General features: G+C 32.9%; 2 long non-coding RNA genes and 1 pseudogene across 2 annotated transcripts; 2 read left to right on the forward strand and 1 right to left on the reverse strand.

The window, feature by feature from the left end:
• Positions 1-3,083: 3,083 nt before the first annotated feature.
• LOC136999055 (uncharacterized) lies at positions 3,084-5,741 on the reverse strand. Its single transcript, XR_010889466.1, has 2 exons — positions 5,456-5,741; positions 3,084-5,346 (listed from the first exon to the last, which is right to left on the reverse strand). It is a non-coding gene; the product is annotated as an uncharacterized lncRNA (long non-coding RNA).
• Positions 5,742-6,159: 418 nt separating this feature from the next.
• On the forward strand, positions 6,160-8,902 carry LOC105672186 (uncharacterized). The gene is made up of 2 exons (XR_010889465.1): positions 6,160-7,326; positions 7,410-8,902. It is a non-coding gene; the product is annotated as an uncharacterized lncRNA (long non-coding RNA).
• A 435-nt stretch (positions 8,903-9,337) lies between these two features.
• On the forward strand, positions 9,338-11,043 carry LOC105672190 (uncharacterized; annotated as a pseudogene).
• The last annotated feature ends 16,068 nt before the right edge of the window (positions 11,044-27,111 follow it).

Here is a 27,111-nt window from a genome sequence, read left to right on the forward strand (position 1 = left end):
GTTGAGTTAAAATGTGGTTTCAACTTAAAGTGAACTATTCCTCTAGTCTTATTGGATTGTTGTTCTCCAATCCCCACCAGAGGAATCGAAGACCTTTGACGAGGTAGTCTAAGTCGTTGCGACAACCTTTCCGTAATTAACGATACTTCAGAACCTTGATCTAATAGAGCTTTTGTAAATGACGAATCTCCGTTTGGTCTAACTATCATGACTTTAGCAGTTGCCAGAAGTGTTAAACGATCGGAGGATCTTTGTGCTATATTTGAATGCAAAACATGAGGTTCTGAATGTGTAGCTCGTTTCTCAGCTGTAGTTTGTGAGACTGGATTCTTGTCGACTTCCAATTTATCAGCTTTAGATGTTTCTTGATGAATCGATGTATGATGCTTTTTGCCACAGTTGACACATCTTCTAGTAGAAGTGCAGTTTGCAATTTTATGTTGTTTCAAACAATTAAAACACAATCCATGTTTTCGGATCAAAGTAAGTTTCTGTTGTGTTTTGGAAACATACTGAGGACATGTTGTTGTAGTATGGTTCCCTTTACAGATGCCATAAGAAAATGTATTACCGGACTTGGTAGTTGCTGGTTGTCCTTGATAATGTGCCTTTATGGTCTGAGCCCGAGGTTGTGTCATGGACTTGCTTGACCTCGAATTCTCAAATGCTCGTAGAGAGCGCAATCTCGTTATCAAGAAGTCCATAAATTGATGCCATAAAGGCGGATCCTTATTAGCTCCTATGTGATTCTCCCAGGCCTTTACTGACTCAGTATCTAGCTTTTGTGAAACGATGAATACTAGAAAATCATCCCACGCTGTAACTGGCCTCTTTAAAGCTTCTAAGGATCTATATATTTGTTTGACGTTTGCATATAATTGCTCTAAATCACGTGCTGATTCATTGGAGATCTTTTTGAGATCCAGTAACGATTGAAGAGCCGCATTTACCAATATTCGGTTGTTGTCGTAATAAGATTCCAGTTCTGACCATGCTCGTTCAAAGTTATCTGCTGTAAGTGTAGTATTCTTGAGCAATTGTGCTGCATTGCCAATCAGGCTTGTCTTTAAGTATTGCAGCTTCTCGACTGCTGTTAAAGAGGGATGTCTCAAAACTAAAGAAGAGAACAGATCCTTGAATGACAGCCAATCTGATGGCGTACCGTTGAATTTAGGTAAATCTGTGCGTGGAAGTCTTGCTTGATGTAAACAGGCTGCTGAATTAGACGAAGTGATTGTATTTAAGGAGGGAGTAGACATAGACTCAGTAACTGTTCCGTAATCAGATTCGTGAATGGATTGTATCTTCTCGAGGTTAAGTAAGTAGTTTTCATACGTGCGAGCGTATAAGTTTGTTGTAAAATATGTATGTTTCTTTATCTTGAGTCTCTCATCTTTCTTTAATTGTCCAATGGCTATTGAAACCGCCTCATTTATGATCGAAAAACGCTGCCACTCCTCTTTCAGTGCTTCAAGTCGTATAGTGGATCTTGTGTTCGTGTTACTGGTTGAATTATTCTTCGCAAAATTGTCAAATGCTGTTGAAATCAAAACCGATGTCTCCACTAGTTGCTCAAGACGAGCTTCAACATGGGAGAGCCTCATGATGTCTCCCAGATCCGGCTCGAAGGACCAAAATGTTTGAGCAATTGTGTATGTTATACCGCACACTTATAGTCCTCGTTAGAATAAAATAAATAACTCCTATCAAAAAAATCCGTATTTAAATAATTTAATAATGGCAATACAAGAAAAAGAAATAAAATTGCAAAATTAATCAAATAAAGTGTAAATCATTAACTCAAACTAACCTTAGTAGGTTAAAGTAACTGTTATTAGACTGAATAATTCAAATAATCATTATATAACGCATAATATAAATACGTTTTGTCATACCTTGAATAGTACACCCATACGGTGTAGAAATATTGTATATTAATCGCCGAGTGAGGCGAGAAGGGAAGTAATTCCCGAATGGCCTTGACCAAACCTTTGTAATCGTACACCCATACGGTGTAGAAATATTGTATACTAACCGCCGAGTGAGGCGTGAAGGGACGTAAGATCCCGAATGGTCTTGACCAAACCTTTGTAATTGTACACCCATACGGTGTAGAAATATTGTATACTAATCGCCTCTTGAGGCGTGAAGGGACGTAAGATCCCGAATGACCTTGAAGGGCCACACCTTGACACAGTACGATCGCCAAAAAAGAAACAGTCTTAAAAATAATCTCGTGGGCCCACTGTTACGTTGCACGTGCGTCTTACTACTACAACTTCTGTCTGGGGGCGCCCTCTCTTCTTTTTTTGTGGCGCCTGTCTTTCGCCCTCTGCTGTTCGGGCGAGCGGCCTAATTCCGCTTTACGAGCGGGAATTTTGAACAAGCTTGGTTGAATTTAGCACAAAGTATGCTTATATTGCTTCAATTATTTAACAGACGTAGAGCTGGTGAAATCGAGCGAGTTCTTATTGAAAATTTTCAATTTTATACAGGCATTAATGAAAATACGCACAGAGAATTATATAAATTATTATCATCAGCTTCGCAAAAGGTAATAAATGTTGAAACGGTACGTTTGTATGCGCGGAATAACTCGCCGGAATCAGGAGTTCGATCGGTTGGGGGCACGTAAAAGAATGCTCGGTATTGTAATAATAAAATAAGATAACGTTTATTGTATAAATGCTAAGATCAATTATATATAGTCGTGTGGATACGGAACGTTTAGTATGTTGTTCGAACGCGTATTATAAATTAAAGCGGTGGTGCGAACGGTGCGTAACGGCGGTCGTACAGTGACGTTAAAGCGTCAGCGCAAACGCGGGTGCCGCAGTTGTCTCTAGGGGTGCTTACGACCATAGACATATATAACTAGCATGCCGTATATTTCCTTATGATATTCGTTGGGTTTGGCAGAACGGAGAGAGAAGCAAAACATAGGGGATAGAGTCCCTAGAAGTAAGAGTCTGGCCAATGTTCTAATTAGAAATAAAATGGCGACCATATATATAGTGAGTGACGACCACAGATATCTATATTATAACTAGATCGCTAACTTGCTTTAAATACATAGCCCCAAAATCTATGTACTAAACTTTCGCGCATGCGTAACATTGGTAGACAGCGTAGACAGTAATCATTGGTTGATGTTATGTATAATCTGTACACATATAAGTATGAAACTTGTATATATAATATTATAATAAAATTTTGAAGTAATATGCAACTTTTCTCATCTTTTAAGTAAAAAATTAGCTCCTAAAAATAAAATAATGTAAAAAATATTCTTAAAATATGCAGTATATTGAAAAACAGACAAAATCAAAAATGTTTATAGTAAAGATATATAATTTTTAAGATAAAAAGTTAAATATTTAAAACAATTATTTTAGCTATATTTAGTTAGCAATGTTTACACAATTATAAAGTAATAATGCAATTTTGAAAGAAATTTAATAAAGATTTAATATCTTTATATAAAAAAAAAACATTTGTTAAAAAAAAACAATATATATTTTAATAAAAAATAAATAAATAAATATACATATATACATATATATATATATTAGTATACACACACAAATATAGCAAACTTATTTAACAGTAGGCACACAAGACAGGATATAGGTATAATATATTGAACAGGATATATGTTATGTATAACATTCATCTCTAATTATATAATAAACTCTAGGTATAATTAAGATAAAAAATATTATTTCCTTTTCCTTTTTATGTTTTTATTTATATATATTGTAAATACATATTATTCTCTATAAAATAATATTTGTTTTGTTAATTGGTGCCTTTTTCGGATAGGTTTTAGGACTTCTTGTAAATAAAACTTAGAATATGTATGCAGTCTTATTTTAATGTATCTAGAACTAACTTAATGTCATTGCAGACATAGAATGTTTAAAAAAATAAGCGATAGGCCACTTCCAGATACCTTTTAGAGAAACTAGCATAAATACGAGTGCTTCTGTAGCTTCTGTATCTTTATTTTATAAATTAATACTATTACCATAGTCACAAAAACCGATATATTTATGTTCTTTTTCGCTCCATAATAGTTGTTCTCGTATTGCCATGCCGTCGAATATAAGACAGCAATCCTTCTCATCATTATTTAAATCTTTTAAGGCACGCAAAATTTGTAACTGAAAACCTGGTTCAGTATCAATAACAGAAGTCCAATTTCTTATAGCAGATGCATGAGGCAATTTAAATATTGTCCTGTAAAAATATAAATATTAATAAAATAAGTTAAAATTGTCGTAAAAAAATTAAAAAAGACAAAATTCTGAGTAAGTGCAAACATTTACTTTTTTAAAATTGTCATGATAGTCTTTTTTTAAACATGCAACTGCAATTTTAACAATAATTATAGCAATTAAAACTCAAAACGCATGTCATACACACACACATAAGTACATTTTAATAAATGTATAGGATAAAGATGTGTTTTAGTATTTTTATTAAAGTCATGCAGAAATTTTTTATTAGTGATGTTTTATTGCATTAGAAAAATGTTATATATATAAACTCATGCTTTCATAAAACTTTATAAAAAAGCAATTTATTTACTTATTAAAAGTATTTCTAATGTTTGCTTTTTATTATTTGTTTAATGTATCTTAAATAATTACCAGTAAACCAATTAAAAGGCTTATTTTTAAAACATCTGCAAGTCAAATTTGTTAAAAAAATTATATTGATAAAAGAGTTAATGTAACAAAATATTTATACTTACTGAGAATGTTAGTTATATGAAATAAGCTGCACTTTCTTATTCAATTTCAAGATACAAATTTATACTTTACGTTAATTATAAATTTTAGTGCTGGCAGTGAATAACAAAATGCAGCAGGAATACAAATATAAAACAGGCAAACAAGCACTAACCTACAATACTCATAAGCTTTAGGAGAATGGTAATGCATGGTAACAGCAAACCGTTTTACCTCATCAGAATAACGTCGGCCTTTAGAAGATTTATCCTTATTTTTTTTTTCATTTTCTAACAATGGAACAAGTACTTCACCAAACTCATTACTTAATTTAAAAGCATCATCTTTTGTTAAAATATTTTTGTCTTTTAATATTTTAAATAATGTTTTTAAATTTTTAATATTTGTCTCTTTACGTTGTACACTTTTAGTTAAAGCTTTATTTTTTTTCCTTTGAAGTTCTATGTTTTTTTTAATTCAGCTTTGTTTTTATTAATAATTATATGAAACATGTTTGCTTGTTGTTCTAATCGTTTTTCTTGTGATATTTCTAAATCTGTTATATTCTGTTGTAACATTTTATTTTGTACTTTTAACTTCTCACAATTTATACCTGTAATATATTAAAAATAATTAAATAATTATAAAATGTATAATTTTAATACATAATAAATAATAACTATTACAAAATTGTTTTTAAATTACAAAAAATTTGTACATACATTTTGATATCACAGAAGAAACACTTTGTTCCTTATCAATAAGCATATCGTTTTGATTAATTTCTTCTTTATTATTTTGACTGTTTGTTGCTGTTTGTTCCTCATTAATGAGCATATTGTTCTGATTAATTTCTTCTTTATTATTTTGACTGTTTGTTGTTGTTTGTTCCTCATCAATGAACATATCATTCTGATTAGTCACTACTCTTTCTTTATCATTTTGATTGTTTGTCGTTGTTCGTTCTTCATTAATAATAGGCAGGTCTTTATTATTATATATAATAAATATTTATATTATTTTGTTTATTACTGAATGTATAATGTATGCTTAGTATACTTAATAATAAATAAAAAATTTTAATACATAAAATAATGTTACTCACTTTCGTTAATTTCATCTGCTTTAGCTAACAATTGGACAATATTTTTATGTACATGTTGAGTTGGGAATGTATCAGGTTTTAAAAATTTTTTGCCAACATGCTTTGTATGATTAAAATAATCATTATTTGTGAAATGTAAACTACATATTCTTGCATTTGAAAAAGAAACTAAATCCTCTCTTCCAGCAGCCGCAATCCAATAATGGAAATATTTTTCATTTGACGATGGAAATCTAAAATTATATTATTAGAACACATTTAATTTCTAAAAGTAAATAGTATGAAAAGTTTTGGCCAAAAAATATTGTACATTTATATTATTAATGTTATAAAACAAATAAATCTTAACTTAAATATTAAAAATTATATAAATACTCTCTACAATACTAAAAATAATAAAAACTTTGGTTATTTAAATTAAACTCTTTAATTAATCTAAAAGATTAATACTTACCTATGAAATGTTATACGTGAATGTTTCTTCCAAGAACTTTTGCATCCTTTCACACTACAAACTGTAGGCATTTCGTACAAATTAAAATCTGTCTAAAATTTATAACCTGTTTATAATAACTAACCTCACACGAGTAATAGTACAGTCATGCGCCATACTACTTTTCTACCAACGTTACGCATGCGCGACCATCGTATTACATGGTTTTCGGGAACCAATTTTATATACAACATCAATGGAAGTTAGCGATCTAGTTATAATATAGATATCTGTGGTGACGACCAGTGTTTTGAATATTAAATATATGGGGCATTCTTTCTCAACTTTACACCCATGCTGCCCATTTTGTATTTGATCTAAAAATTTTTGAAAAAATCTTAAAATTTACAGAAAAATGTAAGCTTTCCAATGGCGCGTGGCAAAATTATCAAATTCAATTGGATCATACTTAAAATTTCAGAAAACCGAAAAAAAATAATAAAAACGGTAATTATTCAAGTGTAACGATTATTCATTCGACGTTTTTCTCTTCCAAGTGATAAATAAATTAAAAAATAGTAATAAGGTTCTACTCGCTCGTAATAGAAAGCGTTGTAAAAAAAAAAGATTACGTGTCGAAGAAGGTATATTAAAATCAAGAGATATATTGCATAAAGTTTTCAACAACGATCAGATAGAATGGCTTCAACATGACTCAACAAAACGTCGGCTATATAAATGGTCTAATGAAACAGTAAAGAAGGCACTCAGACTAAAATTAGCATGTACAGAAAATGGTTATAAAGAATTAATTAATCAAAATATTCCTTTACCATCGAGACGCACACTGAGAAGAAGTTTTGAAGGTATTAATTTTTCTCCTGGAATATGTGATGATATTTTTGAAGCTTTGAAAGATAAGATAGAATACTTTACTGATGATCGTGAAAGAGACTGTATGTTTGGAATAGACGAGATAAGTCTTGTAGAAGGTGAACGAATTGATCCGTTGACAAACTCTATTACTGGATTTATTACTATTCCTAATTCCCAAGGTAAAGATTCTTTATAAATATACTTATATTAATATATTATGTTCCTTATTTTTGTATTTTTTTGGTATTTCTTATTTTTTAAGGAAAAACAAATATGCATGCTACACATGGTTTGATTTTTATGCTTGGTGGTATTTTCACACGATGGAAACAAATTGTTGCCTATGATTTCACTAATCCTAAAGGGTTTGATGGTGCACGATTAAAACCTATTATTGAACAAATTATTCAAAAAGCTGAAAAAATCGGTCTTTATGTGCATGCAGTTACATCTGACATGGTAGCATCTAATCGAAAAATGTGGCATGCTTTTGGAATTAATACTTGCAAGTCCTTTACTATTCAAAATTCTGTGTCTTATCCTGTCAATCCACAACGTAAACTCTTTTTTTTTGCTGATAGCCCTCATCTTCTTAAAAATCTTAAAACTGCATTAATAAATAACAAAAGTGTTATTGTCCCACCAAATTATATCGAAAGCTTAAATTTATCATCATCTATTGTTCGATGTTTACATCTTGAGGAATTAGTTGCAGAACAAGAAAATATGTTTTTCAAATTTGCTCCAAAGCTGAATAAAGATATTCTCACAACGACTCAGTTTAACAAAATAAAAGTTAATAAGGCAGTAAATGTATTTAATCGAAATTCGAGCAGCGCATTGAATTATATGAGTGAAAAATATTATAATGAAGAATATAAAACAACAGCCTTTTTTATCGAAATAGTATCTAAATGGTTTACTTTGATTATTTCAAGGCATGCCTCAGTTGCGTTGGGAAAGAAACCTGAAAGTGTAGAATCTGAAAACAAATTTAATGAAGCTGTTAACTTTTTAGAGTCATTTATTGAATTATTTCAAACCATGAAAATTGGAGAAAAGAAAGATATATTTAAGCCAGTCCAAGTCGGCGTAGTGATCACAACAAATTCTTACATTCAACTAACTAAATATTTAATTAATGAAGGCGGATTTTTGTACGTATTGGGTAGCCGATTTACAAATGACTGTGTTGAAAACGTATTTTCAAATTTGAGAAAGAAATTTCCTACACCTAATGCGTTACAATTTCAACAGAGTTTAAAACTTTTGAGCGTTTCTCAGTATATGCAAGAAATAAAAAACACAAATTATGAACAAGATGATGGTACTTTACTTGTTGATTTTTTAAAACGTTCTCGACAACAGAAAACAAAGATTATTAGACAAATATTATTAGAAATCCCTGAAATTCCTGATTATATTGAAAATAAGATTATTGAATTGGATAATAACGAAAAAAATGCTTTTTATTGTATTTGTGGTTACATTATTTCTAAAATTTACAAATATTACAAAGTTTGTGACGAATGTATATATTCTGCAGGATCTAAAAAATATAATTCTAGTTATAAATATTCAACATTTCTTTATATGCGTTGTTATAAACCATTGACATTGTTCTTTGTAAATAATGAAACTTTTGATTATTTTTACAAAATGGAAATTATAATTCGCCGATATTTATCATTTTTAAGAGGCGTAAATTGTGATTTAGTTCAATTTTTTACACAAAAAATGAGTAATATTAAATGTGATACTTTAAAAAATTGTCATAATTTATCTGACAAAATTATGATATATTTTATCAAATACAGAATAAAAATTAATTGCCCAAAAGAACATCTGCGACGTCCAATTTTTAATAGCAAGACAATGGCTATGCACTCTATTATTAAATAATGTAAAACTTATGTATTTTTATCTTTTTTAATAATAAATTAATTGATAATAAATTGCAAGTGATTCTATTTTGTTTTATTCAATTCAAATTATATCGTAATTATAGTGAAATTTCGACAGCAATGATTGGTCGCGCCATATTCTTTCGTGGCCAATCAAAAAGAGGACAACATTGGCCGGACTCTTACTTCTAGGGACTCTAATAGGGGATATTTCTGTCCTTTTTTTGCGCGCGCATCATGACAGTAATGGCCGACAATTGTCAACTGGTCATAACCAGTGAAAGTTATGTCCAAGTTATATCATAAATTATGTGTACGAACATTATGTTACGAATATTATGTTAAAATAATATGTTAAAAAATGAAGACGTGCGTGTAAATATTGGAAGAAGCCTAACGAGAAAGAAAATATATCTTTCCACATGTAAGTAAAACATTCTGATCTATTTCACAATCTGTGTAAGCAATATTCTTAATATATTTGTATATAATGTATATATAATTTGTATATATAATATACATAAAGTATAATACGTATTTCTATATATACTATATTAAATGTATTATATATATATATTAATGTTCTTGATAGAAAATAATTGTGCTATTTATAGGTTTCCGAAGAATGAAAGTATTCGACAAGAGTGGATTATGGCAATGGGCAAAGAAAATTTTGTTCCTCATGTAAATAGTTTTTTATGCAGCCAGCATTTTGAAAGTGACTGTTTTTATTATCCTGTTGGTGGGACGAAACAACGCATTTATATAAAACCAGGATCTATACCAACAATATTTAATATTCCCCATTATTCCAGGTATAAAAATATTATTAATTGCGTGTATATAACTAAAAATATATCTCTTCTGCAATAGTGTAAATTATTAATAATTGAAATAAATTTATTATTAATAGGAAATCAAAAATGCCCTTAAAACAAAGTTTCACTAATATTAATTGCATTGTTGAAAAAAATAATGCAATAGTTAAGTTTGGCAATGAATGTTTAGAAAGAGATATAACTGAGTCAAATGTTGAAACATATGCCAATGATACTATAATAAATAATACCAAAACATATCAAATAAAAACTGAAAATACAGAGTCAAATATTAAAATAACATCATGTGTCAATACTACTATGGATACTACAATGGATAATATGATAGGATATCAGATGGCAGTTGAAGATACATCTAAGTATGTATAATATAAAACAATCACTGTATGTGTATTTGTTTGTGTCATTTAAGTTTTATTAAGACATTGTTGTTGTGTATATAGAGAATATCCTGCAACTCCTAAGCGTAAATTAATTCGCCGGGGAAATCCAAGATATATCGGCGATTGTACTCTTAGCGATTTTCAGTCACCCCGAAAAGCTTTGCGGAATTAAAAAATTGCCATAGCTTACATTGATGTACAACGTAAAAAATTAGCAAAGATACAAAAACAGAATTATCATTTGAAAAGAAAAGTCACACATCTTGAAGAATTAATGACAAATTTGAAAAATAAGAAATTGTTATCAGATGATGCTGCAAGAGTTGTATCTGTAAGTAACTTATGAAATAATACTGTACAATTCTGATATTACTGTGACTATTGTTACACGACACTTTTAATCAGGTTCAATAATATTGATAGTTCTAAAACTGGCCAAACACAATTATTCCTCTGAACTGGAATGACTGTGATTAGTTTTCAAACTATTGATGTTATTAAACTTGATTAAGAATATTGTGTAAACAACAGTCTGTATACGGTATCGTACAATATTCATTGTAGCATTAGGTGCTTTCTAGCAAGACACAGTGTAACACAGTGTCTACTAGTGTATGAAACACACTAATATGTTTTTTCTCACACTAGTGGACACTGTGTTACACTGTGTCTTGCTGGAAAGCACCTATATACAACATTCATTTTTTTCTTTAGTATTTCTCTTTATAAAAAAAATTAAAATATATCGGTATCATTTTTTAATGAAATTTGATTTTATTCTTGAATATAGGCTTCAATATCGGAATCGAGTAAAGCGATTTTTAACAGACAATTTAATAAAAAAAGTAGAAAAGAATTTCCGCAGATTCTCAGAACATTTGCCACTACCTTGCAATTCTACTCCAATAAAACATATAATTATGTGAGAAAAACTTTTATGAATTCTTTACCACATCCTGAAACTATCAGAAAATGATGCCAAAAATGTGATGGAACTCCAGGTATTACAAAAAAATCTATAGATACCTTAAAATTAAAAATTTGTGAAGCTAATTCTAAAGGTAAAATTTTATATTTCAATCTTTCAATAGATGAAATGTGTATAAAACGTAAACTTGATTGGGATGGCAAAAAATATACCGGATTTGTAGATTTAGGAACGAATATTGATACAGATGAGTTGCCACAAGCTCAATACGCATTAGTTTTCTTAGTCACATGTATAAATGCTCATTATAAAATACCAATTGCATATTATTTTATTCATGCATTAACAGGAGAAGAAAGAGCAAACTTGTTGAAACAGTGTTTGTTAGTTGTTGACGCTTTTGCGCGTCTTGCGAGCCAACGCTGGCGAATCGCGAAATCGGAGCAACACGTCAGCTCCGATTTTTGCTCTCTGTCCAAACAGATTTGTTGTCACCGGTCGCGCTGGTGCTGAGCTTTTTTCCCGCTCTGGGTGGATCGAGTAGCTCGGGGCCGGGGGAGAGCTTTTGCATTCCTAAGCGCGGCCTACTGGCAGTCTTGCGGAATCGTTTCACGAAAAAGGCCGCGTGCGCTCCGCGTTCTGCGAAACGCGTATTTTCTTGTGCCCGGCTCGGCTCGGCACCCCGGGTAAAATTTATGGTTGTAACAATTCGCACCGCCGTGTTCAGGGGTTGAGAATTGCATCGAACGATAATAAATAAAGTGCTGTGAAACAAACGAAAAGTTGCTCCTCTTTCGCGCCATCCGATCTGGTACATCCGAAAACTACAGTTGCGCTGGCTCCAACCGACCATTCTACCGCACGGCGAGCCAACAACGAACATTAGTATTGCATAAAGTTAATGTACACATTACATCTATTACTGTGGATGGAGCTGCTTCAAATATTGCTATGTTGAACAAAATGGGTGCTAATTTAACAGTAAACAATTTGGTACCATATATTAACCATCCAGTAACTGAAGATAAAACTTCCATCTTTCTTGATGCTTGTCATATGCTCAAGCTCGTTCGAAATGCATTTGCTAGCATAAAAACATTCCGAGATAAAGACAATGAAATTATACGTTGGAATTATATTGAATTGTTAATTCACTTGCAAGAAACAGAAGGATTGCGTGCAGCAACCAAAATTCGTCGACGCCATTTAAATTGGCAACGTGAAAAAATGAAAGTTTCAATAGCAGCGCAAGTATTAAGTACAAGCGTAGCAAATGCGTTAATATTTTGTGAACAAGATTTATAGATAGATAAATTTTGTAATACTGGTGCTACAGCAAAATTTTGCCTTACTATCAATAATATATTTGATTTACTAAATAGCAGAAACCTCTTTTGCAAAAATCAATCTGCACAATGTATAACAAGACAAAATTATGATGAGATCTGCAAACAAGTAGATAGTTATTGCGACTATTTAAAAGGATTAAAAAATGTTAATGATGAATCCATACTTAAATCCAACCGCAAAATGGGTTTCTTTGGTTTAATTGTGTGTATGAAAAGCATATTGCATATTTCTAAAATTTTGTTTCTTGATAATAATTTTAATTATCTTATGACGTACAAATTATCTCAAGACCATCTAGAAACTTTCTTTAGTGCTATGCGTAACCATGGAAGATTTAATAATAATCCAACGGCTAAAGAATTTATTGCTGCTTATAAACGTTTACTAGTTCATGCAGATGTAAATATTTCAAAATATGCTAATAATAAAGTAATAAATGAAACAGTTATCTTAAATATTTCTCCTACAACATTAATCACTACTGAAGGTATAGATAATTTAATGCATGATTGTACTGAAAATGAAATACAAAATTTTAATGACAATAAAAACGATCATGATTATCTTTGTCATAATATTTGACTATGTAGTGATTATATCAAGGATGTAGTTGGATACATAGCTGGTTTTATTGTAAAAAAAGTTAGTAAAGTTATAAAATGTGATATATGTTTATCTAGTTTAACTTGCGATAAAACTTTATCTTATTTGCAAAAAAGGAAATGTCGCGGCGGTTTAACTTCAGCGTCAGAAGATGTTGTCATAACTTGCCTTATTGCTGAAAAAATTTTTAGAACACATAATAACTTGTTCAATAAAAAGAATATTGTTCTTAAATTACTCGTAAAAGCAATGTCTGCTATTCCTTCAAATACTTTTGACAATAATGCTCATTTATTTGAACAAAGTCCTCTTATTGACCATAGAAGTCAACTAATAAGAATAATTCTTAAAAAATATTTTATGATTCGTCTTCATCATGAAACATCATCTAAAAATGATAAAATCATTAGGGTAAGATCAATATACACTAAACTCGTATTATTTAAAAATCAATAATTTCTTTTATCATTGTTGTGCCCTTGGTGATAGGGCACAGGTTCGGGATCTGCCGAGGAGTTAGGCCGGGAATCCGGGAATAATCCTTTTTTGTTCTTCTTAATAAAAAACAATCTCCCATATATTTATTGATTTCTTGATTTATTACAAGTTCCCTTACTTCTATGTAATCTAGGTTCCGTCAGGAATCCTTGCCTTAGTGTAGTATCACGGAGCCCCAAGTTATTCTTATTCGCTTTTAGCGAATTGTTATAATTCGCGTTCTTCTAGATTTGTGGTCCCAACGGACATACGTCCGTTTCTTGTGAATGATAGTTTTAGACCCGCCGTCGTGATCTCGCGACGGCGATTTTATATACGTGAAACTGCACTTGATTGCAGTTTTAACGATCTAACTTGCTGACGAAATTCGATCGTTCGTCAGCATTGTCGCGTAAAAGTGAATTAGGTTTTAATTTTCGCTGCGCGATTTATCCGGTGTCTCGCATGAGCCGGAAACTGAATATTAGATATCTTAATCTGATATGCAATAGATATTTTCTTATATTTTATTAATATATATATATTTTATTATTAATAATTGGTTGTGGTTCTTTGGACCCACAACATCCTCCCCCCGTTGAGAAAAGAAAACGAGGAGATACGAGTTTTCGTAACCTTGAGGCTCCATTTATTTATTCTAAAATGGATTTCGTTCTTTCCATAGTTTTATTCCTAATATAATGGCAAGTATTATGGCAATTACAACAGCTATGCTACTTGTTGTCATAGGATAGACAAATGCTTGTTCTGCGTATGGGTTTTTTAGATTGTCGTTAACATCTTTATTTATTTCTTCAAGTTTATTACTGAGGTCCATTAATTCTTTCGGATCTTGTATAATTTTTTTAAATTTCAGTCCTTGCAATAGACTTTTCTTATTTTGTGTATTCTGATCTTTGCTAAATGTTAAATTAAAATTTGGTAAATAAGTTTGTATATTCGCGATTTGCTCAACGTTTTTTGTTTTTATTGTCATATCTGTTGCAATTACCTTACAGTTTTCTTTTAACGTTATTTTTCCTGTTCGCTTAATTACTACAACAGTTTCTTTATTATTTTTACAATGTATATATATTTGTTGTTCCTTAAGTGTAGAGTACAACCATGTATTTGGTGTTTTTAATGCTATCCATAAAGTTTGATTACTCTTAATATAACGCTTATCGCAATTATCCGCATTTTTTGTTATATGTGAGTACGTTTGTATTTCGCAAAGAGAATTTGTGTTTACAATATAAATAGGACTATAAGGTTCGCATAAATATGTATTGTGTACATTGATACATTTATTTAAGTTTTCTTTTGTTATAGTCATGTATGTCGGTCCGTCTGTACTTATCGCGATTATATGTTGATTTACTTCAGTGAAAACGAAAATGTTGTCATGGTCATGTATAGGTAAAGGAATTATTTTTATTATTTTGTATTTAGGAAATGTTATCAAAGGGAATTGTAGTATAGTATAAATATTTGTATTGTCATAGTATGCGCTTGTGGTAATTAATTTTTTGATGGTATTCCATTCTTCTATTTTGAGTCCAAAGGGAAATTGTGTTCCTTGAGGCAAATGAGGCGTCGCTTCTTTTAATTCAGAAATTATTTTTTCTATTGGTGTTATTTTTGGATTTAATATTCCGTTTTGTATTTGTGTCAGAAAATCCATAATATCTTGAATGTCTCTCTGCAGATCAGTTAGAATTGCATTTATTATTAGAAAGTGTTCTAATATATCTTCTCGTTTAATTTCATCTGAGATTCGATTGTAAATATTTTTTGTAGCGTTTTTTAATAATTCGTTATTATGTTCTAGTGTATCTTCTAGCTTATTTATGTGTGTAAGCGTTGTGTTTAATATTTTTATTTGCGTTTTTGCGGCGTGTTGTGTTATTTGTTCGTTATTTTTTATCAAGTGTAATTGTTCCCTAATATTTTTCTCGTCATCTGCGTCCATGGTTCCAAATAGAGTTTTAGCGATACTACCTATCCCGTTTATTAATCCGCGTCGTTTGTCGGAAGGTTTTTTATAAATGGTATTTATTTGTTTTATTGATTCCGTCAATTGATTAATGTTCTTTTCGATTATTAACTTCATGTTTCGGCATGGTTGTTTAGTGGATTTATTATTAATTCCATTACAAATTTCATCCGTATCTTGTATTTTTTCCTTAATACGTTTAAATCTTATATTTATTGCCGTAATATCTAATTTTATTACTAGTTTCCATTTTGTTTCGATGAGATTTAGTTCTCCTATTTGTTCATAATATAGCCCTGGTTCTTGTGAGAAGTACTCTATCTTGACTGGGGATATTGTTTCAGTTCTCACCTTGATTAGTTTATCCTCTAGTATAGCGTACCTGGAAGTTTTATGCTACGTGTTATATTATATCAATAGTGTAGGGTGTTATGATAATTTTTTATATGTGCGTGTTCTGCATTTTGTCCTTTGAAAGGGTCTTATGGTTTGTGCGAGTGCTACTGTGCATCAGTTTTCGTTCGGCGTCTGATTTGTTACCATTATCATGGAGTTCGAGAATTTAGTTGTTGTTTTACGGTCTGAGACCGATGATAGGGTAGTGATGCGACGAGAATTTTCTCTTGCGGAGATATTGGAAGAGTTGGTGCCTGCCTTCGTGCAAAGTTCTCCCGAGAGACTTGTCATACAGCGACAAAGGAGAGCCCTTTGTCGTCAGCTCCTTGTTGGGCTCATAGAACTTATATACATGGAAGGAGAATAAGAGCAAACAATTGTACCCAAGAAGTGAGACAAATATATATAGTGCTGTCTTATTCTATTACTCTTACTGTAAGAACGCATGCGTAGCCATAGTAAGGTTGTGTTAATATCTGTTTATATCAATCTTTGTAAGCTTTGTGAGATCACGTAATGTACAACACGTGTACGAACATCAAAATTTGTAAAAATTAATGATTTTTGCATTGTGCGTGTAATTTAAAAAAGTTGAAGAAATTGCTACGAAATAAAAACATGTGTAATGTATGTGCAACATTTTTAATATCTAGCAATGCCGAAGCAATTTCGAAGTTGACTGCTATTAAAAATAGAGATAATTTGATTCTTCCTTCCGAAGATGTCATAGAAATATCACGTTCTGCGGAACGTGCCATTCGAGAATACAGTCATCTTATTTTTACAAAAGAAAATATTAAACAATTTGTTACTAATGTTGTATGTCGTACTATTTACGATCAAGTTTTCACGCATATGACTAATCATAAGGAAAATGCTTCTCGCAAAAATCAATTTGATAATCATAAATATCAATTAATAAAAGAAATTTCTAATATATATGTACAAATCCGATTATATCATGAAGGAAAACGCGCTACCCATGAGGATAAAAAAGAATATCTTCGGCATACGTATACTAAATTAATACATTTTAAACACATGTAATTTTATTGTTTATTGTTTTATTGTTTATTGTTCCACATAGTTTATTATAGATTTTCACATATTGTAATATTTTATAATTTCTAATTATAATAAATATAGTTTATAATTATTGTGCTGTTGATAAATAAATGATAAGAAATTCATATATTTTTTTTTCTTTTATAGAATATTTCTTTCATTTGTATTTTATATTCATAAATAATTACAAATTATTTTTAAACTTAAATAGTAATATTTTATATGTAATATTTATATATATAATATTACTATTTATTATAAACGATTAATATTTATGAAACTTTTTTCAGAATTTGATTATTACATATATGTACGTAAAATAAGCGTTTCAAATCTACGCGGTACAGACAGTGCACATGCGCATAGCGAACAAAAGTCATGTTCTATCTTTCCTTGTCGCACAGATGTTGGGTACACTTTTGGATCACGGGAGATATATGCTATTCTCCTTCCATGTATATAAGTTCTATGGTTGGGCTGCGCCGTGCTGTGTCGCGGCAATTTCGGCCATTTAATGGTCGCCGTCGCCGGATTGGACATTTACAGTGGCGACGTGTTATGTTACTGATTTCGGAGATGACCTGTGTTCTCAACCGGGTGCAATGGCTCGCGGAGGAGGAGAGCGAGAACGAGGAATATCCCGATTCTCCATAATGCGGTAAGTGTGATTTAGTTTTCGATAAAATGCTTAATGCGGTTTGCATGCACCAGCATTGTTTTTCGCCCCTTTTTTATGATGTAGTTAACGCTTGATTTTTTCTCAATTACTATGTAAGGTCCTGTCCATAACGCGTCAAGTTTTTTCGAGCGTCCTCGTCTTAGTGTTTCATCGTATAATAATACCTTGTCGCCTGCTCTAAACGTGCTTATATTAGCCTTTTTGTCGTAGCATTCTTTTGACTTTGCTTTCTCCTCTTGCATGTTCGCTTTCGCTACCTGGTGTGCTGTACGCAATCTTTCTTTGAACTCGGATATGTAGTCATCATACGTATACGTTAATTTCGGAGGACATGTCAGGGCCGTAAGGAGCGTAACCTGGTGTCCGTACAACAGTTCAAATGGCGTATAACCTGTCGCTGTATGTGGTGTAGTATTGTATGTAAACATCGCGTAGGGCAGCCATTCGTCCCAATCGGTCTGATCTCCGTTTATGTAGTGTCGCAAGTACTCTGCTAGTGTCCTGTGCGATCTTTCGAGCGCGCCGTTACTTTCCGGGTGGTACGCGCTTGTACGAATCTTCTCAATTTTTAACAGTTTGCAAGTGCTCTTAAACACTTCGCTCATAAAATTCGTTCCCTGGTCGGTGAGAATTTTATCAGGCACTCCGTATTCCAAAATTATTTTTGTAACGAATGCCTTCGCTACTGTACCAGCTTCCTGATTTTCGATGGGCATTGCCTTGCTCAATTTCGTGAAATGATCTTGGAATGTTAGTACGTATTTGTTTCCGGTTAGAGTTACGGTTAACGGTCCTACTATATCTAGTGCGCATTTTTCGAATGGCCTATCCGGAGTATCGGTAATAATCATTGGCGTTTTACTTCGCCGTTTTAATTTATTCTTTTGGCAATGCTCGCATTTGGCGATGTATTGTTTTACGTCTTTTGTTAACCCTTTCCAGTTGTGAGTTAAACGGATTCGATTTATGGTGCGTTGCACGCCTTGATGCCCGCCTATCGGTGCATCATGATACTCATATAATATTTGCTGTTTCTCTTCCTCCGTGTACCTTTTTATCTCTTTTTCGCTATCTCTTTCTTCTTCCTCTTCGTCACTCTCTTTCTCCTTGTCGATTATATGTATAGCGTGAGCGACGTTGCGACTTAGTGCGTCAGCATTTGTATTGTATTTTCCGGCTTTGTGTACGATTTCATAGTCGTACTCTTCCAATTTCAGTCTCCATCTAATTAGACGAGATCCTGGATCGGTCACGTTAAACAACCAAATTAGCGGTTTATGGTCGGTGACAATTTTAAATTTGGTCCCGTATAGGTACGGTCGAAAATGTTTGACCGCCCACACAATCGCGAGTAATTCTTTTTCCGTCGTTTTATAATTTTGTTCTGCACGAGAAAGAATTCTGCTAGCATAAGCTATTGGTCGGTCTTGTCCTATCACTCCTTGTGACAAGATACCTCCTATCGCGAAATCCGATGCGTCGGTAGTCAGTATAAATTCATCGTTGAAATTTGGGTACTGCAAGACGGGGGCGGTAATTAGTTTCTCTTTTAGATTGTCAAAAGCTTTTTGCTGCTCTTGTGTCCATTCGAATTTTACTCCCTTTTTAACTAATTTTGTGAGTGGTTTGACTATTTTCGAAAAATTTTCGATAAACCGTCTATAATAGCCCGCCAGTCCTATGAATGATTGCACATCCTTGACTCGTTTTGGCGTAGGGAAATTCTTTACTGCCTGGATTTTTCCAGGGTCAGGCATAATTCCATGTTCGGTAATTATGTGTCCTAAATATGCCACTTCTTTTCTAAGAAATTCACACTTGTCCGGCTGTAATTTCAGATTATTGTCGCGTATTTTTTGTAATACTTCTAATAGTCGCCGGTTGTGGTCTTCTAAACTAGCGCCGTATATCACGATGTCGTCCAAATAGACCAGACACCGTATTCCTTGTATGCCCGCCAGAATAGTATTCGTTAATCTTTGAAACGTTGCCGGGGCATTCTTTAGTCCGAATGGCATCCGATTAAATTCATAATGCCCGTAGGGCGTTGAAAAAGCCGTTTTTTGCTTATCTCTGTCTGCCATGGGTATTTGATGATAGCCCGATGCCAGATCTAACGTTGTAAAATATTTCGAATTCCCTAGTTGGTCCAAAATATCTGTTATATTTGGCAGTGGAAAAGAGTCTCCGACTGTTAGGTCGTTTAATTTTCGGAAATCGACCACGACTCTCATTTTAGGTTTTCCCGAAGCGTCTGTTTTCTTCGGTACCACCAAAAGTGGTGCGTTCCATTGGCTCGAGCTTGGACGTACGATATCGTTTCTTAACATTTCCTGTACCTGTCTATTTACTTCGGCCTTATGCTTCTCCGGTAATCTATACGGTCGCGTATTCGCGGGTGCCGTGCCGGCTCGAGTTACGATCTCGTGTTGCAGTGCCTCGGTGCAGGTCAGGGGTTCTCCGTCCAAATGGAATACATCATCGAAATCTTCGCAGATTTTAAGTGGAGTTTTTCGCTCTTCGTTATTTAAGTGATCGAGACGAAGCGCCTCTTTAATTCGTTGCATGCGTGACAAGGGAATTTCCTTCGGTATATACGTCTGAGCTATTAATATCTCGGCATTTTCTTCTGTCTTTACTTCTTCAATTTCTACTACTGGAGCTTGCATTTCTATTTTAGTTTCGGTAGTATTTATTATGCTAATCGGGCAACTATTATTTTTTGGCTCGACTAGGCAATTTCCGATAAATATTCCTAGTCTAGTTTCCACTGCTTGGATTATTCCTGCTGTGTTTTCTTTAGTTATGGCTGTTATAATAGTTTCGCTTCTAGCTTCTAAAGTAAACTTTTTGCATGGGAAAAGCGTAAATAAATTTTTATCGATGCGTAGTTTTTTGGTAGTATAGTCCCAAGATGCTTGATATTTTTGTAGGAAGTCGGCTCCGAGGATTCCGTCATATTCGATAGGAAAGTCGTCTTTTATCACGTTTAATTCATGTTTAACATTTCTTGTTTTTAACGGAATAGTTGCTTGCATTACGCCTATAGTATCCGCTTTGTGCCCTGTTGCGCCAATGATTGTTATCTTTTTATCGTATATTATGGTTTCATCTTTCAATTTATTCAATTTTATTAGACTCATGGTAGCTCCTGTGTCGATCAACATATTTATTTTATCGTCAATCACTTCATTCATGGGTAGTGAAATCAGATCGAGCTCAGTGTGTGCATGATTTATCTCATCAGCTGTTAGTACCTTATGCTCTCGTACTGTCTTAGCTGTTGCTTTAATTGTTTTCCTTTCTGCATCGTCGTCCTCTGTCTCGCGATGCTTATTAGTTTTATTTATGGTATTTCGCGTGTTTGATTCTTCATTTATTTTCTTATTTTTAGTATATTCCGGTTTTCCGTTTAATATCCAACATTCGGTACGGTTATGTCCGGATTTCTTGCAATAATTACAATGTTTATCCAGCGTATTAAATCTTGATCCGCTCGGTTTAGGCAAAGTGAATTGATTACCGTAGCGGCTCGTTCGGCAATCGCGACCGTAATGTCCTTGCTTGCCGCATTTATGGCATTGAATTGTCTTAGAATTATTAAAACTTTTATTCGCGTTGTACGCGGAATCACGTGGTCTCTTTAATTTTTCCTCTGCTTTGGCCCCTTCGATGGCTTCTTGCAGGGTTGCATATCGTTGCGCGCGTATTATCATTCGTATATCCTCGCGCAGTCCATACACAAAGTTTTGTAGCGCTTGCTGTTTAACTGTATCTAATATAGTGCGTTTATCTTGCGGTGTCTTTCCTGGACTGTCTGTTAGAGATTCGTATAGCTGCATCGCTAAATGGTCTGCTCGTGCCCCATATTCTACTGCACTTTCTCCGGGTCGTTGTTTCAAATGATTAAATTCAATTTGAATCGATGCAGGATTTTTCTTAGGGTAGTAAAAGCTTTCCAGTTCGTTTTTTAACTGTTCAAACGATCTGATATCTTTGATCTCAAAATTTATTAATGCTCTGCCTTGCAATTTAGTCGACATTATGACGTCGAGTAGCTCGTCTGCGAACTCGGGCTTTACATACTTCATTGCACATGTACAAGCGCTTAGAAATGATTTTAAGTTCGTTCGTGACGTACCGTCAAAAATAGGTATTAAATTTATCGCGTTTTTTGATGTCATGTAGCGTTGTGCGTCAGTGGATTGTCTGTTTCGTATGTCTTCAGTAGTTCGACCGTATGAAATGTCGGTTTCGCGTTCTTGTCGCGGATTTCGTTCGTGATGATGCGCATGAAGATACTCAAATAATGTCGCGATCTGTTCGCGCATTTCGTGCATTGTTTCTTCTAGTGCTGAAATCTGATTTTTATTTTTTGGGCGTGTTCCCGTTCGAAGTCCGCTGGCTTCGTTTTCTCTTGTATTTTGCTCCATTAACGCGGATATTTCGTTTTCTATTTCGATGTCTGCCTCACTCTTCCTTCTTTGAGACATTTTTTCGTTTCTTCTTTCACGGATTTCGTCCGGATCAAATATGCTACTATCGTATGATGTTAGCTCAAACTCGCTGTAATCTGACACGCGGCTTGGTGTTTTACTAATGTAAGGTCTAGTCTTTTTAGTTTTTACTTCTATCACGGTATCGTTAAGAGCGGGAATTAAACTCGAATCGATATCTTCGAAAGTGTAATCTCGTTTAGCTTCTATGTTTGTATCCAATTCGTCGTCGGTATCACCGTCCGAGTTTGTGTATTGTAATGTACGGCGTACGTTATCGCTTATGTCGCGAGTCGCGTCTTCGATAACGCGTATCGGGTTTAACGCTGTGCGGATTGCGTGTCGCGCTTGGTTGCTAAATAGCCACGACCTATTTCGTATGGGACCGGGGTCGCTTTCGCTTTTGTACATTCACGCGTTTTTATATTTTATATAATGGTTCGGACTTACAGTAGTAGTAGTATGATCGCTTGCATGTTGCCTCGTCCTTAGCTGCGGTTCGCTGTCCGGCTGTAGATCGTAGGCTGTAGGTGTAGGTCGCTCGGCTGCTTTCTGCGGCTGGCTCCTATTTCGCTGACTCCGCTCGGCACTGCTTGGCTCTGGATAGTCTGCTGCTGCGCTGCTACTCTGCTTACCGTTGCGTTGGTCGGGGTCTTCTCGTTTCAATAATCTCCGTATTGAAACTTGTCCGCCGACTATTTTGCACTCAATTTTCGGCTGCTTACTGCTGCGTTGGTCGGGGTCTTCTCGTTTCAATAATCTCCGTATTGAAACTTGTCCGCCGACTAATTTTCACTCACTTAAAATTTTTTTCTTTTTGTTTCAGGCTCTGGACTTTCCGGGTTCCTGGTCCCGAAGGAGAGGCAGATCCCACCGCTGCCACCAGATATTTGTTGTGCCCTTGGTGATAGGGCACAGGTTCGGGATCTGCCGAGGAGTTAGGCCGGGAATCCGGGAATAATCCTTTTTTGTTCTTCTTAATAAAAAACAATCTCCCATATATTTATTGATTTCTTGATTTATTACAAGTTCCCTTACTTCTATGTAATCTAGGTTCCGTCAGGAATCCTTGCCTTAGTGTAGTATCACGGAGCCCCAAGTTATTCTTATTCGCTTTTAGCGAATTGTTATAATTCGCGTTCTTCTAGATTTGTGGTCCCAACGGACATACGTCCGTTTCTTGTGAATGATAGTTTTAGACCCGCCGTCGTGATCTCGCGACGGCGATTTTATATACGTGAAACTGCACTTGATTGCAGTTTTAACGATCTAACTTGCTGACGAAATTCGATCGTTCGTCAGCATTGTCGCGTAAAAGTGAATTAGGTTTTAATTTTCGCTGCGCGATTTATCCGGTGTCTCGCATGAGCCGGAAACTGAATATTAGATATCTTAATCTGATATGCAATAGATATTTTCTTATATTTTATTAATATATATATATTTTATTATTAATAATTGGTTGTGGTTCTTTGGACCCACAACATCATATTACGTAATTATATTAAGTTTACATAACAGAGTATTTTTGTGCAATTTATGTGCAATTTCTGTGATTGAATATGTTACTTATGTTACTTATGTTATATTTACTTGAAAAATGTTTTTTATTAATTTTTAAATTCTATTTTCTTTTTACATTAAGTTCCTTAATTTTAATAAATATAATAATATATTAATTATGTATTAGTACGTACAGTAGAGTATTTTTATATACCGTTGAAAGATATTTTCTTTTTGTATTCTTTTATATTTTTTTGTAATCAAAAATAAATATTTCTGTGATACAAACTAAAAATTTGCTTTATTTAGAGTTATTATTATCTTATTCAATTATGCTCCAATTATATTGTTTCAAATATTTTAAAATAAAATATATTCTTTAATAAAGTATAAAAATACAATTTTAAAAGTATAAATATTTTTTCATAAATGTCAATTTATATGTTATTAACTAAAAAATTAATATCATGTTTATATAATAAATGTAACTTAATTGTCCAAAAACAACTACGCTTATACATACATTTTCTTAGATTAGAACCTATGCCCTGTATTCTATCACGGCCGTCACATGGCTGTCACCTTAGAACATATATACCTGGAAGGGGAATTGCTATGTTCTTCATGGTAAAAATCTGTGTTTAAGTTGGGTACGAGAGAGAAAGATAGCTTTTAACCTATGCTCGCAATGCGCAAGCGCGGATGACGTCACACGTCACGCTCCACGCTCACCGCGCCATTTGAAACTGTAAATGTAATTTTTAATTGAGATACAATTGACAATGATTGAATAAATGATAAGTAATGTCGGACAGTGTACATACAGTGATAAATAATTATAAACTTTATTTTTTACAAACAAAATAACAAAATAACATTCGAGATATATATATGTATATATTATTGGTGTTTAAAGTGTATTAATTTTGAATATTTTTGTCTAATAAAATCTTTTTGCTTAATATCAGTCGCACTTTTTCCTTCGTGAAACAAACGCAAATTTATATAAATTTTAATAATACTTTGTATTAATTCAGTCTTATGATTATTGAAAATATCTTGTTGCATAATATGTTCCGTCATTTTATTATCATTAAATTTTATTATCATTAAAAACTAAATGACAAACAGTTTGAAATGATTTCATGACCAACACATTTTTAATATTTTTAGTTTTAAAAATAATATGGCTGTTTTCTCGAATAATAGTTTCGCATACTTTTGCTATTTTTATCACATCTTCTGATGGAAAAATCAATTTTCCTCTACTTTTTAAAGTTATTAATATTGAATCAGTAGATTTAGCAGTTAAAAAAATAGAGCATGTATCACAAATATTACTTTGTAAAAGCTTTCTAATTACGAATCCACTGATGTATTTGACCACATCTTCGATATAAGAACTTAATGACCATAAGGTAGACAAGTAATCATGATCAAATACATTAGTACATATCGTATCATTGGCTTCCGTGAATATACCATCGCTTATTATATTTGATTTATTTGCTGATGATGCATATAAAATTTGCACATCATCTATTAGACAATTCCCTCTTTCAGAAGCTTCAATTTTATGTCTAACAAGCAGGCGCTTATAACTGCTTTCGAATTGTTTGGCATTAGGGTTGTTGTTGAAACCTCCTCTGCTACGTAGGGCACTAAAAAATGTTTCCAAGTGATCTTGGTTTATTTTGTACGTAAGTAAATATTTTAGACCTTTTTCTTTTAATATATCAAATAAATCAAATATATTTGTTAAGCAAATGATAAAACCCAAAAAGCCAGTCTTTTGATTACTCTTCAAAATCGAATCGTTTGGAAAATATTGCAATTGTTTTATATATTCTATAATAATCCCTGCGTAATTCTTAAGTTCATTATAATTTTCATTGGTAAGAGGCATATTGCACTTTTTTTTCTTACAGAATTTTGATCTTACATTTTATATGTCGAAGGCATCATTAAATATAGAACAAAATAAAGCAGTTTTTTTTGCATTTTTAAACTGATTAGGAAAGTATTGATTGCAAAATTTCAAAGCTGTACTAACACTATCACTGAGTGTTTGGGCAGCCAATTTTACGTTCATTTTCGAATTCTTATACAAAATGTGCCTTTTTGTTAGCTTTGTACCAGCTTTTAAACCTTCAGTTTCCTGTAATTTTTGTAAGGACACAATATTTTGCCAATCAATAATTTTGCCTTTATAATATAATACTGATTTATCACCTAGAGTGTTTCGCACTAATTTGAGCATGTGGCATGGATCGAAGAAGCAGAAAATTTTTTCTTTTGTTATATTGTGAACAATATACGGCTTAAAATTGTTTCCCAATTCAAAATTTGCACCTAAAGCAGTGCACATGCTCAAATTAACGATTGCACCATCAAATGTTACCGAATGCAATATTACTCCAGTTTCATAAATAAATTCGAAACATTTTTCTAACAAACTAGCTCTTTCTTTACCATTTAGAGCAGTGCTCGGAATTAGTCTGAACATTTCAGCCGATTTCCGTGGTATACGCCTCCTTTCCTCTCCTTACCGCGCGCGCCACAGCCGCTAGGGCCAGCGCCGCACAGTGGACCGAAACTCTACTGTGCCATTCAAAATTCGTTTTCTGCCTCAATTTTTATCGGATCTTAATAATTTTTTTTTTTAAATGCTCAGGAAACATAGAGCTTTAAGATAAGATTGCGCGTTTTTTGATATTGAAGCTTTGAGATAGAAAATTTGGCAGTAAAGTATTGAATAATGAGAAAATGTGCAATGCTTGAAAAATTACTCTCTGTATGTGACTTTTTTTTGCATGTGTTTATGTGTTTATAAGTGATTGTCTATGTGTGTATGTGTGTGTGTGTGTGTGTGTGTGTATTTGATAAAGGAAAATTAAAAAAATTAAAAATGTATTTAAAATATAATTAATCAAATATTAATTATAATCAGAGTAATAATTTGTAATATCTTATATAATAAGAAGTTTAATTTCTAATAAAATTTAACATAAAATCTTCGAAGAATGTAAAAGACTTTAAAAATGATTATTTTTTTAGCGTATTGGTGTATTCATAATTCAGTGATTGGGATAAGGACGGTTCGTCATTTCCAGTATTTTATGACTCCAAACTTTCCCTTATTTTGTGTGTGTGTTATGTTTGTTTTACTCTTTTAGTTTTTGCATGATTTAATTGCTGTTATAATATTAATTTTTTTGCTTCTTGTGGTAATTATAGCGATTTTTTCTTTTCTGATTCTTAAATGACTAATACGTGGATCTGAAGAAACAAGCAGTTTACATCTTCACTGCATTTCTGGCGAGAACACATTCGAGCGTTGTTAAC

This window comes from Linepithema humile, chromosome 3 (assembly GCF_040581485.1).
Source record: "Linepithema humile isolate Giens D197 chromosome 3, Lhum_UNIL_v1.0, whole genome shotgun sequence".
NCBI classification, from domain to species: Eukaryota; Metazoa; Arthropoda; class Insecta; order Hymenoptera; family Formicidae; genus Linepithema; species Linepithema humile.